This window comes from Alosa alosa, chromosome 16 (assembly GCF_017589495.1).
Source record: "Alosa alosa isolate M-15738 ecotype Scorff River chromosome 16, AALO_Geno_1.1, whole genome shotgun sequence".
Lineage (NCBI taxonomy): Eukaryota > Metazoa > Chordata > Actinopteri > Clupeiformes > Clupeidae > Alosa > Alosa alosa.
The window spans coordinates 939,979-955,195 of record NC_063204.1 but is presented as its reverse complement, the minus strand read 5'-3'; the positions used below and the strand labels follow the sequence as shown (position 1 = coordinate 955,195).

Genomic DNA, 15,217 nt, shown 5'->3' with positions numbered 1-15,217 from the left:
AGTCGTATGGCACCAACTTACGCATTTTGTTGAGCCTTCAGCTGGGCCTCTCTGGTACACATGCTCAGAAGGGCCTTGGGCACCGAGAAGCCCATTTTGCTCATACACTTAGCCTCCTGCAGAACCTCCAGAACCACAGGGTCTAGATTGACAAAGATCTCCTGGGAAGAGAAATGATATCGTCCTTTTATGTAAAGATTGCCTGGGAAGAGAATATTACATTGATATGGTCCTCGTATGTAAAGATCTCCTGGGAAGAGAAATGATATCATCCTCGTATGTAAAGATCGCCTGGGAAGAGAATATTACATTGATATGGTCCTTGTATGTAAAGATTGTCTGGGAAGAGAATATTACATTGATATCGTCCTCGTATGTATTCAAATAGATATGCGGTGCGGGATGCTCTCCATGCACATACTTGCACTTCCACATATATAGATAGATAGATACTTTATTGATCCCCAGGGGAAATTCAAGATATGTTTAGTAAAAGATACATTATGCCAAATGTTGCCATTTCTTAGCTATTTTGATACAGTAATCTATTGATAATTTCTCTTCATATTCATGCACATCCATCTATAGACAGACTGTACTGTATGAACAAAAACGATAGGCTACCAAGCCGTTCTACACTGCAATTGTAGCAACTAATATAACACATAAACAGGAATCAGGGTCAATAAAGGCTGATAAGGGCGATGTGGAGGCTCGACCTTGGTCTGAGGGTGCCTGACCTTGGTCTGGGGGTGCCTGGTGAGGAGGGTGGCGTTGAGGCCGTGTTGTCCCATCTCTGCGGCCTGTGCCCAGCCCCTGTGGTACAGCAGCTCATACTCCAGCAGCAGGGCGGCCATCTTGTTGTAGGCCCGGATAATTTTCCTCATCTCAGGAACCTGTGAAGTGTAAACATGGGGAAGGTCTGCGATGTTTTTACAGCCGGTAGATAAGAATGCAGACTAAAGTGGGGGAAAGGCTAGAGAACAACGCAAGTGTCCAAAATGGCTCAAATTCTTCAAGTAAATTGGCTCGTAGCTGCACTGTGTTGAGCCCGTTAAAAAACGTAAGTGCTTTTTTGGCCGGTTCTCTTATTCTCAAAGGCAGTCCATCCCAGAAGCCATTAAGTACCTTAAGTACATCCAGTTTGTCTTTCAGCAGAGTCATTGAGTAATACCTTAAGTACATCCAGTTTGTCTTTCAGCAGAGTCATTGAGTAATACCTTAAGTACATCCAGTTTGTCTTTCAGCAGAGTCATTAAGTAATACCTTAAGTACATCCAGTTTGTCTTTCAGCAGAGTCATTGGCAATTCAATCTTTCTGAAGAGCTGTCGTGACCACAGTATTTTCCCTGAAATCTACCGGATAGAACACACAGTTTGTGTTTAGTTTAGTGCAAAAGGATTTTATAGAAATGTAAACAATGTGCAAACATGTGAATGTGTGTGTGTGTGTGTCTCTGGTCAGTCAGGCCCAGATGCATTGACTTACTGTGGGCATGTTTCGCGCGATAGGAGGATTGTCTCTCTGCTTTTGGTATAATCTCCGCACTTGCTCCAGCTCATGACCATAACGTTGGAGAACAAACATGTACTTCTGCATCAGATCCAGTCGCTTGCCCAGCCCGCTTTCAAACTTGGACAGCAGCTCGAGCATTCGCTCTGCCTTGAGAGGTAAAGAAGCCAAATAAAATAGAATACGTTTTTCAAGGCCAAGATAAAGGCTTACATATGGATAAAGGATAAAGGCTTACATATGGAACATTACATATGGATTATTGTAAAGAACGTGTCTTCATTCTACAGTATCTCTTCATTTTAGACTCACTGAAAGATTTCTCTCAAAGCAGCCGTCCAACAGGGCCTGAAGTGACTGGAGCAAGCCTTGGATTTGACCTTTGAACTCCGCATAATCACCTTCAAACTGAGGACAAAACAAGAGAGACAGGACTGTTTCTCCATTTCTACATGTCAGGCTACAGAAAGACTGTTATGAGTCTCATATAAAACAGACATGCTGAGACACAACAATTGTTACTCAGTAATAATAACACAAGAGTATTTTCATATGCTTTCCCCGCCATATAACTGAGTGTGACTTCTGCATTTGTGTGTGTGTGTGTGTGTGTCCTGCTTTGTGTTTTGGTCTGTAAGCACCCTCACCTCTAGTATGCGATGGTCAAGCACATTGTAGGTCTTGGACTTGATGCTGGTCAGGATGGTCAGGTAGCGCGCGTAGATCTTCTCCATCCCCTCCACCCTGACGTGCTGCAGAGAGGACAGGTCCTCCAGTGTCCACGCCACGTCTGCTAGCTTGTTCAGCCGCTTACAGAACGTGTCAAACTTCCCAAAAATGTAGTTCTCACTGCCAGATTATGTGGAACAAAAACCTCAGTCAACACAACAAGCAGCAAGGTTCAAAGGTCACCACTGAATTGTCACAAATCATTTTTCAAGAATCAAGTATTCAATATAAAAGCATACTGTAACGTCGGCGAACAAGACATTGTTAGCGTTCTCCCACGCAGGGCATGCTGGGATACGGGAGCGAACATTTGGGGGTTTATGTCTGTATTTCTCCTTAGTTTTGAGTGTAATGTTAGCGTCTTTATTGTAACATGTTTCCCTTTTAGTTCTCCCTCGTGTGTGGGGGGCTGCGTCCACCCCCTGTATGTGTAGTGTGTGTGTGTGTACTTGACCAGCTCCGTGTGTATTGTGTTCTGTGTCTGTGTCCCTGCTCTTGTTCTCAGCTAATAAACCTTTTGATTGGACAACTGTGTGAGTCGCTATCAAATCGTTACAATACTATAACTATAACAAACATACTCTCTGGAAACTAAATGTAGCAACTGTTCACATTACCTGACGGCCTTCTTGGAAGGCTCAAATACTTTCAGTTCAGTTGAAATGTTACAGTTTAAGGTCTATTTGTCCCTTCTAAAATCACCACATTAAGAACTGACCAGGAAGAATATTCTCCAGAGAGTACTTTTACACTTTTTTTTTTGTCAAATTGTTTGTTAGTTTACCTGAATTCAAACTGTTTGTTTTCTGGGTTCTCCCGGAGTTTCTCCCGAACCCTCTGGAAGCAGAGCTGGTACTCCTGATTGAGAGTGAGGCACTCACCAACTCTCCTCAGCAGTTCCTTTCTGAACACAGTCAAGCAGCTTTGTTTTAACCCATTACCCAATTACCCAGCACTGTTTTAACCCTCATTAACCCATTACCCAGCACTGTTTTAACCCTCATTACCCATCACTGTTTTAACCCATTACCCAACACTGTTTTAACCCTCATTAACCCATTACCCAGCACTGTTTTAACCCATTACCCAATTACCCAGCACTGTTTTAACCCATTACCCAATACTGTGTTTCAACCCTCATTACCCAATTACCCACTGTTTTAACCCATTACCCAACACTGTTTTAACCCTCAATACCCAATTACCCAACACTATTTTAACCCTCATTACCCAATTACCCAGCACTGTTTTAACCCATTACCCAGCACTGTTTTAACCCTCAATACCCAATTACCCAACACTATTTTAACCCTCATTACCCAATTACCCAGCACTGTTTTAACCCATTACCCAGCACTGTTTTAACCCTCATTAACCCATTACCCAGCACTGTTTTATCCCATTACCCAACACTGTTTCAACCCTCATTACCCAATTACCCAACACTGTTTTAACCCATTACCCAGCACTGTTTTAACCCTCAAAACCCAATTACCCAGATCTGTTTTAACCCATTACCCAACACTGTTTTAACCCATTACCCAATTACCCAGCACTGTTTTAACCCTCATTACCCAATTACCCAGCACAGTTTTAACCCATTATCCAACACCGGTTTAACCCATTACCCAATTACCCAGCACGGTTTTAAGCCCCATTACCCAACACTGTTTTAACCCATTACCCAATTACCCAGCACTGTTTTAACCCTTTACCCAGCACTGTTTTAACCCTCATTACCCAATTACTAAACACTGTGCAACACTGATGCCTACCTGTCTAGGTCCCAGAGCTTGGCCACCCCTTGGCACAGGTAGGCCTTGCTGGTGGTGACCATCTGGTTGGTGACCTTGACGAAGAGGGAGGTCATGTGCTCGGAGGTGTTGTAGTAGTGGGACACGTTGTGGACCATGCGGATGCTGTTCATCAGGTTGGGAATGTGTTCCAGCATGCTGGTCTAACAGGAACCAACGGAACCAACATTAATACATACATGACATAGATAACATGGCACCAGTACATACAGTACATGACAGATAACATGAAACACCCCTTAAAAAGTATCATCAAAATGCAACAATCCATTAACACGTGAGAAAGATCAAACATGGCAATGTAAACAGCATGCTGTATTTAGAGTATACTCAGATAGATGTAAACAGCATGCTGTATTTAGAGTATACTCAGATAGATGTGAGACTAGACAGGCCGTAGAACTGAGCAAGAGACTTACAGGAGTGCACTTTCCCAGCGGCCTAAAGAACTTCTCCAGCGTGTAGAGGTACTTGACGTTATCCTTCGCCTCGTTGGCCACCACCGTGATGTTCCCATCCTGCGATAAAGACCAGAGAGGGATTTAGCATCAACACCACACCGTTCAGCTGCACTCATAGACAGGGTCTCCCCTGCACTCGTATGAAGGGTCTCCGCTGCTCAATCTAAAGGGAAGGAAATAGGAAGTAACTAGGATCTCCTATAGATTTCTAAAGACCAGCAGGAGTTCTAAACAATCAGATAATGAGATGGAACATTAAGGGGATAATGAGCTGATAATCTGACCAGTATAGGATTTAATTAGGTGAACACAGAACCGTAAAGGTAGAGTGGGATAACAATCTGACCAGCTCCTTCCAGTGCCTCAGCGTTTTGGACTTGGCCACCTGCAGCAGCCCCAGAACCTTCTTCACCTGCGGCCTCTTGATCTCGTCCAGGAGGCTGGACCCACCGTCAGGGAGGACAAACGACACCAGACGGGCATTGTTAGTCTGTTAGTCAGTATCCACTGTTTCAGTTTTCATCTTCCATCCATTATTTACACATATAACTTAGTGCTATCTTAGTAGGAATACTCTTTAACTTATATTACTCTGAAATGATGACAATTCTGCACTCAAAATTATAACTATTTTATACAATATAAATGTACTTTTACATGGCTTAGGTTGTGTCAGGCACTGTCTACAGCAATGTATATATATATAGGGGCAGCCGTGGCCCACTGGTTAGCACTCCGGACTTATAACCGGAGGGTTGCCGGTTCGAGCCCCGACCAGTGGGCCGCGGCTGAAGTGCCCTTGAGCAAGGCATCTAACCCCTCACTGCTCCCCGAAGCCGCTGTTGTTGCAGGCAGCTTCTCGCGGAGGGATTAGTGTGTGCTTCACCTCACTGTGTGCTGAGTGTGTTTCACTAATTCACCGATTGGGTTAAATGCAGAGACCAAATTTCCGTCACGGGATCAAAAAAGTATATATACTATACTATATATTGCTTTGCTTTGGGTATTTGGTGCTGTGGTCAGGTAGTTCTGCAGGTGAGGTAGTGCTGCAGGTGAGGTGAGGCACCTGTTGAAAGTGGTCATGCGGCTCTTCCAGTACTCGAGCTCGGCGGCAGGACCGATGTCGTCCGCTTCCTTCCTCATCTGCTCACTCTCAGTCAGCACCAGCTGGATCTGCTGAGCCCAGCACAGGAGCACCGCCTCCAGGCACTCCACCAGCTCAGAGTTACCCGCTGAGGAGGAGAGGAGGAGGAGGTGGAGAAGGAGAGGAGGAGAGGAGGAGGGAAAGGAGGAGAGGAGAGCTTTTAACAAGGACCGTGTGTTTCAAGTACAGAAGACTTTCAGATGAAGGTGATCGGTTATTACTGAGCAGAAAAGTGCTATTTGTCATTTCAGACATTTGGTTATATTTAGAAAACCATTGTGAACCGTGGTCAGGTATAAGTGTAAACTGTGCGAATAAGCGTGTGAATAATCTCTGGGAGTGACCCCAGAAAACCTTGGAAACCTACAGCATCTGCGGAAAACTAGCCCTGTCATTACCTCACCAATCTAGGTTATGAGTGAGTGGAGGATGTTTCATGCTGATTTGGGTGGTCAGTTATGAGTGAGTGGGGGATGTCTCGTGCTGATTGGGTGGTTAGTTGCTCCTTTTTGAAACGGACTGTCAGAAAAGACTAGGCTACAGGCACCCAGGGCCAGCTGTAATTTAATTCGACCTGAAGTAGGTTAGCCTAAATCGCGGCTTGAGCTGGCTATTAACGTGCCTTTTAGGCTCACCAAAGTGTAGCCTACATATGGACACAAATTGCATGCTTAAATAGCCTAAGAACTATTTTAAAACTGTTTTGTTAAACTATTCAACCGTAACACTTGCCATCACGCATGCACCTCTTCCTCTCCCTCTCTCGTGCACTCACACACACGATGGCAAAGCATCCTCTTTGTGACAGGTCCCTTAACAAGCACATAGCCCATTGTGTAGGCCTAGTCTATGAAAATAATTGCTCAGTAAATCACTCAGTTCTTGGATTAATATCATACACAGGATTTACATGTGATGCAAGTTGAGAGACAATTGTATATCAAAAGAAAAAAGAAAAGTTTGCATAATTAAATGCTTTTGAGTGAATTTTTTGCAGCATATCGCCTTTACTATCTACCCCCCTTTTTGACAACTGACATATCGGTTTTACATATCGGTTATCGGCCTCCTGTTTTGGTAATAATTGATATCGGTATCGGCCCTGAAAAAAACATATCGGTCGTCTACCCCGTTAAACTTCAGGCTCTCGTGTTTTGCTGAATGATCTTTTACTCAGCAGATCACCCTAGTAGATAACCAGAATTACAGTCTCTAGAATTGTAGGTCAGAATGTAAATTAGGCCACAGATTGTACGCATAATTGCATTAGCTTAAAACTATCTCCCTCGAGCTTAATTAAAATGCCACAGCCCATACTGATTTTTCTTTTAGAATATAGATATTAAGAGAATAAATCATTATGCAAATACTTTTACTTTTAATACTTAAAGTACATTTAAAAGCAGGTACTTTTTACTTTTACTTAAGTAGGGTTGTCATTGTGGTACTTTTACTTTTACTAAAGGAAATATTTCTCTGTGTATTTGTACTTTTAGTTTCAGTACTTCCTCCACCACTGTCAGTGGGTGATGTCTCGTGCTGATTTGGGTGGTCAGTTATGAGTGAGTGGGGGATGTCTCGTGCTGATTTGGGTGGTCAGTTATGAGTGAGTGGGGGATGTCTCGTGCTGATTTGGGTGGTCAGTTATCCGCTACCTGCTGCGGTGTAGTCCGCTGGGTCCAGGAGGTTGCTCAGGTTGGGAGCGTGCTCCACGCCCTCCAGCTGGACCTTCCCCTCCATGTTGTGCCGGGCGGAAGAGAGACTATAGACAAACCGGTCCACTGAACTGAGGAAGTCCTGAATGTGGACGTTCTGCAGGCCATCCGTGATGGCACCCCAGTCCTGTAGATGGAAACGTTTGGGGTTTTGATGAAACTAATAGCAGTCCCACTCCACACAAACCGTGTGTGATTTACTGTATTTACATGAATATGTATAAAGTGTGGAAACATTTCTAATGATTACATTACACTAATGATTTCTATTGATTACACTACACTAATGATTTCTATTGATTACACTACACTAATGATTTCTATTGATTACACTACACTAATGATTTCTATAGATTACACTACTCTAATGAATTTTTATTGATTACACTACACTAATGATTTCTATTGATTACACTAAACTAATGATTTCTAATGATTACATTACTCTAATGATTTCTAATGATTACACGACACTAATGATTTCTAACAATTACATTAACCTAATGATTTCCAATGATTACACTACTCTAAAGATTTCTACTGTAATGATATCTAATGATACACTACTCTAATGATTTCTAATGATTGCACTACACTGATGATTCCTAATGATTACACTACTCTAATGATTCCTAATGATTACACCACACTAATGATTCCTAATGATTACACTACACTGATGATTCCTAATGATTACACTACACTGATGATTCCTAATTATTATAATGATTACACTACACTGATTACTGATAGGTCTCACACATGACCCAATATCTGCCAGTCCAGCCAGAGACTTCCTAATGAGGAGACTCAAAAAATCCTCCATAGAACTGGGTTAGTTTGGAACGCCAATATGGCCGTTGTCTACACATATCCCACCCCTTCCTTGGCAAAACGTCGACATGTGAATACAATGAGCCAATCATGTTGTGTGTTGTGAATACATTGAGCCAATCATATGGTCTGTTGTGAAGACATTGTGCCAATCATGTGTTGTGATCTCGCCACTGGAGCAAGATTGGTGTCATGAAGCCTTCCACACGCATTTCTGCCGAAATAGATGCCCAATAAGTGCCCAAAAAGCCTTGCAATATGGCCGCCGAGTGGAGGGACTTGCCTAAAAGGACTTTGGTACAGCCCAGCCTGCAGGGCCAGAAGCCCAAGGGAGAGCAGTGGACAGGACCTGGAACTGGTACTAGAACTTACCTCCTGAGACTTGAGAGCTGGCAACATGACCTGTGAGAAAAGGTTCTCAAAGCTGTACAAAAGGTTCCCGTCAGTACAGTCGAGCATTCCAAAATTCACCTCCTGTAAAGGGCCAGAATGGGTTGAATTAGTGTGATGTGTGTATGTGTGTGTGAGAGTGAGAGTGTGTGTGTGTATGTGTGTGTGTGTGTGTGTGAGAGAGAGAGGAAGTGTGTGTGTGTGTGTGTGTGTGTGTGTGTGTGTGTGTGTGTGTGTGTGTGTGTGTGTGTGAATGTTATGTGTGTATGGGGGTGGTCATCTAATGGACTGACTTGGGACACACTGGAGGTAGTTATGGCCTTCTCGGTGCTGCGCAGGAAAAACAAACACACCCCAAGCAGGCCCTGCAGAGTGGACACAAGAGCCAGTCAGACACGGGCCAGTAAACACAGCACGTCTCCATGGCAATGAATGCAACACACACAATGCCATATCAGCATTGTTACAAAACTAAACGTAAACATTAGCCCAGGAACGGAGACCCTTCATACTCCTCTGTTGCTACGGGCGCCTCTTGTTCTCATGCTGCTGTAAGTGCCACCTCTTGACTATTGTGTCACAGATTAGGCCAGTACAAAATATGACTGCCACCCAGTCCAGCACATTTTTTCCAGAAAAAAAAGTCACGCTTGTCAAATTGTGTTCATTTCCTACTTTGTTCCTTTTTTGTGTGTTTGTAATTGAGTGTCTGCAGAGTGTGTGGTTGTTTTTGTGTATATGTGTTTTGTGTGTGTTTTTTTTGTGTGTGAGTGTGGTGTGTGCGTGTGTTTGTGTATGTTAGGTGTGTTTGTATGTGTGGGTTCATGTGTGTGTGTGTGTGTGTATGTGTGTTTGTGTGCGTGTTTGTGCGTGTCATGTGTGTGCATGTATGTGTGTGTATGTGTAGTGTGCGTGTGTTTTGTGTGTGTGTGTGTGTGTGTGTGTGTGTGCGTGTGTGTGTCTTTATGTATGTGTCCATAAATAAAGCAAATCAGGGAACCACCTACTCTTTGCGATAAGTGCCATGGGATTTTTAACAACCATGGTGAGTCAGGACCTCAATTTAACATTCTTGCAAAGGAAAACATCTCCTGCAGTACAGTGTCCCTGTCACTGCAATAGGACATTGGGATTTTATACAACCCCACCCCCATCTTGCCTGTTCATAATTCTGAGAAATTCTTGAAATGTGTGCATGTGTGCGTGTACGTGTTTATGTTTGTGTGTGTGTGTGCGTGCCTGTGCCTGTGTGTGTGCATGTGTTTGCCTCCAGGAGTCATTTCAACCCATTCCATATGCACATGTGCATAAACAGATATTTACACACACACACACACACACACACATACGTTCACAGTAATCATACCTATGACACATACACACACAGTAGACATATGTACCATACAGTCATACACTTCCAATTTCGTGCAGTTTTGACCATGTTAGTACCTGCGATTACAACAACTCATTTTTACTTTTTTGTTTTTAACTAGGTGGCGCTATACATGAAATGAGTGGTTATGGAATGGGTTGACATGGCCCCTTAAGATCAACATACAAAAAAAAGGTGGTCTTCCTAAACCCTACGGTTCTCGAGATATTCACAGAAAACTGTGTCTGCCCTACCCTCCTTTCGAGGGGTTCAGTCCAGCGGGGGGGCTACAGATCAAAACGAAAAACGATGGTTCCATGCTATCCATGTGGGGCTACATGTCCACCAAGTTTCGTGTACCCCGGTCTTTCAGTGTCCCGGGAATCCTTGACGGAAATTTGGCCATGCGAAAATAAATAAATAAATAAATAAATCTGACTAAACCTATATGACCGCCGACAGTGTCTAAGTTGGAATGACGACTCCACTGAGACTGATGAGAGAGAGAGAGAAAGACAGAGAGAGAGAGAGAAAGAGAGAGAAAAAGAGAGAAAGAGAGAGAGAGAAAAGAGAGGAAGGTGAGAAAGGCATTGCCTCCTGGGGCAATATCACAATGGGAACATCCAAAACAACGCATTAACAATCTGATGTTGTAGTCGGAGATTTAAGCATTATGATCACATTAGCAATCTGATGCTGTAGTCGGAGATTTGAGCATTATGATCACATTAGCAATCTGATGCTGTAGTCAGAGAGTTAACCATTATGAGCACATTACCAATCTGATGCTGTAGTCGGAGATTTAACCATTATGAGCACATTACCAATCTGATGCTGTAGTCGGAGATTTAAGCATTATAAGCACATTAGCAATCTGATGCTGTAGTCGGAGATTTGAGCATTATGATCACATTAGCAATCTGATGCTGTAGTCGGAGATTTGAGCATTATGATCACATTACCGATGGTGCTGCCTGATAGAAGAAGAGCAACCTCTTTGATCCGTGGGCTGCAAAGAACTCTTCTATCAAGCTGAACTGTGAGGAGGACAACACAACATCATTTGCATGCAAATACACAGAGTCTTCATCCAGCCAAACCAGACATACACACCATTAAACACAGTGAGTCATTCTCTTCCATGTGTAGCTCTTTCACCATAAGGGCATGATATGGACTACAGTGGAATGCATGGGGGCATAATGTGGACTACAGTGGAATGCATGGGGGCATAATGTGGACTACAGTGGAATGCATGGGGGCATGACATGGGCTACAGTGGAATGCATGGGGGCATAATGTGGACTACAGTGGAATGCATGGGGGCATAACGTGGGCTACAGTGGAATGCATGGGGGCATAACATGGGCTACAGTGGAATGCATGGGGGCATGACATGGGCTACAGTGGAATGCATGGGGGCATAATGTGGACTACAGTGGAATGCATGGGGGCATAATGTGGACTACAGTGGAATGCATGGGGGCATGACATGGGCTACAGTGGAATGCATGTTCTGCACATGTAGTTGTGAATTTGGACTGTGCAGGACTCATTAGGGCCAGCATCAGCGCAACTTGCTGGCCACTAATGGAGACTCTCAAGGTGCGTGTGTGTGTGTGTGTGTGTGTGTGTGTGTGTGTGTGTGTGTGTGTGTGTGTGTGTGTTTTATGAGTGGATGTTTGGAAGTGGAACAGAAGCAGGGTGCTCGTCTCAGTGACCGACCTTCTCATCAGAGACGAGGGCCTCCTCCACCTCCGCCTCCCCCAGGCTGAGGCTGTCGGCCATCTTGGACATCAGGTACTTGTGGCGCCCGTCGATGGCGGCCCGGCGCTCGTCCTTCAAGGCTTTAGCCTGCTTGACCATCTCCTTACGAGCCTCATTAGAGAGCAAGACTGATCGCTTGCCTGAGACCTGAGAGAGAGAGAGAGAGAGAGAGAGAGGGGGGGGGAGGGAAGAGAGAGGGAGAGGGGGAGAGAGATAGAGAGAGGAGAGAGGGAAGGAGAGAGAGGAGAAAAGAGAGAGAGGAGAGAGATGAGAGAGTGAGGAGAGAGATAGAGAGAGGAGAGAGGAAGAGGTATATGAGAGAGAGATATATATATATATATATATATATATATATAGAGAAAGAGAGTGAGAGGAGAGTGTATATAGACAGAAGAGAGGAATGAGTGTAAATGTATGCATAGTTATATATATATATAGACAGAAAGAGTATAGAGACAGAGAGAGGAGAGAGAGAGGAGAGGAGAGAGAGAGGAGAAAGAGAGGGAGTGAGAGGAGATATATAAAGAGAGGAGAGAGAGAGAGGGATATATGAGAGGGAATGTATATATAGAAAAAGTTATAGATATGAGAGAGAGAGAGAGGATAGAGAGGAGAGAGAGTATGAGAGAGAGGGGAGGAGAGGAGAGAGATAGAGAGAGGAAGAGGGGGAGAGAGAGAGAGAGAGAGATAGAGAGGGAGAGAGAGAAGAGGAAATAGCAAGAGAAGACAGTTGTACATTCACATAAAACACACACACAACCATGTGCACACACGCACGCACACGCACACACACAGGGCCATACACACACACACACACACACATACAGGGCCACACACACACAGAGGACAACATTAGAGGGAAAGAGAAACAGAGAGAAAGCTTTCAAACTAGTATTCTCCCAACCACTGATAAATAATTGACTGAGCATTCCGGTGTCTGAAATGATTAGCAAGAATGTTATGGCAAAAGCTATGGCTTCTCTGAGTGACACACACACACACACACACGACAACAGGAGAGCTCTGGCTTCTCTGAGAGGCAGAAACACCTGATTATCGTGCAAATGTAAACAAATTGACCCCTCACCGCTGCCGTGGAGACCGGAGAGGCGACAACAGACGAGGATGCCGGATTATTGCTTTTGACTTTCTGGCCCCCGATTCTTTTGTGCCCAATTACACCTGTCAATCATGAAAAAGGGGAGGAAACAGCGCACTTCACTGAAGACATCCAAGCCCCTACAGAAGTGTTTGATTGACATCAGGAAGCATTCTACACTAAAAACAATGGAGGCACTTCTAGCACGCTTAAGTACTCAACTTGAATGACAAATTGAAAAGCATCACATATGACAATGGTGGAATATGAGACGTACAGAATCCTCTTTTTTATACCCACAAAGAGTCATTGAGGAAAACATCTAAACTGTAATACATTCAAGTTATTGGACCTGTACAACTTATTTCATCCCTTGGTAAGGATTTCAATAATTCAGGTAAACAGGGTTACCTGTTCTGATGCTGATGAGCGGTGGACAGGGCTACCTGATGAGAGGTGGACAGGGTTACCTGTTCTGATGCTGATTAGCGGTGACCGCTACCTGTTCTGATGCTGATGAGCGGTGGACAGGGCTACCTGTTCTGATGCTGATGAGCGGTGTACAGGGCTACCTGTTCTGATGCTGATTAGCGGTGGACAGGGCTACCTGTTCTGATGCTGATGAGCGGTGTACAGGGCTACCTGTTCTGATGCTGATGAGCGGTGGACAGGGCTACCTGTTCTGATGCTGATGAGCGGTGGACAGGGCTACCTGATGAGAGGTGGACAGGGCTACCTGTTCTGATGCTGATGAGCGGTGGACAGGGCTACCTGTTCTGATGCTGATGAGCGGTGGACAGGGCTACCTGATGAGAGGTGGACAGGGTTACCTGTTCTGATGCTGATGAGCGGTGGACTGGGCTACCTGTTCTGATGCTGATGAGCAGTGGACAGGGCTACCTGTTCTGATGCTGATTAGCGGTGGACAGGGCTACCTGATGAGCGGTGGACAGGGCTACCTGTTCTGATGCTGATTAGCGGTGGACAGGGCTACCTGTTCTGATGCTGATGAGCGGTGGACAGGGCTACCTGTTCTGATGCTGATTAGCGGTGGACGGACATCAGTCACGTCCTGAGCTGCGGAGATGTGTGTGTCTGCCGCCTGGCCTGAGTCCAGCTGGCTGAGCGAGTTTGGTTTTGGTTCAGCTTCAGGGCTCTCTCCCCCCGAGCCCAACACCTCCAGCTCCGGGCTCTGCTGGGCAGGGGAGCGTGAGCGTCGTTCCTCCCCAGACTCGCTGCTCACACCTGGGGATGACGCCTCCTCCTCCGTCCCTTGGTGAGGACTACCTTGGTGAGGACTACCTCTCTCTTCAGACATGCTGAGCACCCAGATGGCTTCAGTCTATAAACAGATGCACAGGCTGTGATGAAATCAAAGATTTATCTTGTCAAATAACTTTACATTTTGTTTGCTATGTACGACACAATTGTCAGTAAATGTTCAAGAATCTGACATTTGACTTGTTCGCACATCCTCCAACACATCGAGAAAAGAATAGCAAACAGAACAGGATAATTAATATGAGCAAACTATAACAAATGAAAAGTAATTAATAGAAGCTCAAACATTTGAAAACACCACTTGAATAGTCATGATTTACAGTTAACTACATGTTCTCATTTATGCATACTGCCTGCATAAATCCTCAACTAAACTAAACTAAGAAAGTAAGTTTCATTAGGTGACATTAAGTACAGTACACAAAATGAAACCATGAAATCTCAGCAAATATACAGTCATGCATGAGTTTAAACCAAATCACACGGTTTAGTTGTGCGTCTCCCACCTTAAATTGGAGTTCCTTGGGAGTCCTCTGCACACACTCCTGAGCTCAGAAGTAGTCCAACCTCACACAACACAACACACTCACGTTTCCTTGACAAAGTTTGGGTGTTTCCATGGTAACTCTTGTACCCTGAGCTTTCTTTCCTCAGCAAATGTAACTGTGGTAGCCAACTAAACAACAAGGGAGACTGAGAACAATGGAGACTGAGAAAATAGCTTGTAATAAAAAACTAAATTTGTTTGGCTGAAATGGTGATGTTTGATTTAAATCTGTGAAGACTAATGGTTTAAAAAGTAAAAGGTGTGTAGAGAACCTGCATGAAAGCCTCCACATTGTGCTGCGTCACGGGCAAGCTGGCAGACTATCCTGGGAGCATAGCCAAGGCCTAGACAGGGGGGTATTTCAAGTGCGTGGTTTAGTGACAAACCTAGTTAAGTCAAGAGTAAGTGGTAAACCTCCTACAAAAAGAGCCCTATCATGTCATTGTTTTCTTAGGAGAATGAAGACATACAGCTCTTCTATTAGTTTACCACTTCCTCTGAGTTCACCTACAGGTTTGTCACCAAATCACATGCTTGGAATGGGAGCGCAC

The 15,217-nt window shown here is 44.4% G+C and overlaps 1 pseudogene; it reads right to left on the bottom strand.

Moving 5' to 3' along the window:
* Nucleotides 1–14,980, bottom strand: part of LOC125309808 — a 95,211-nt pseudogene extending 80,231 nt beyond the window's left edge.
* Between the last annotated feature and the right edge of the window lie 237 nt (nt 14,981–15,217).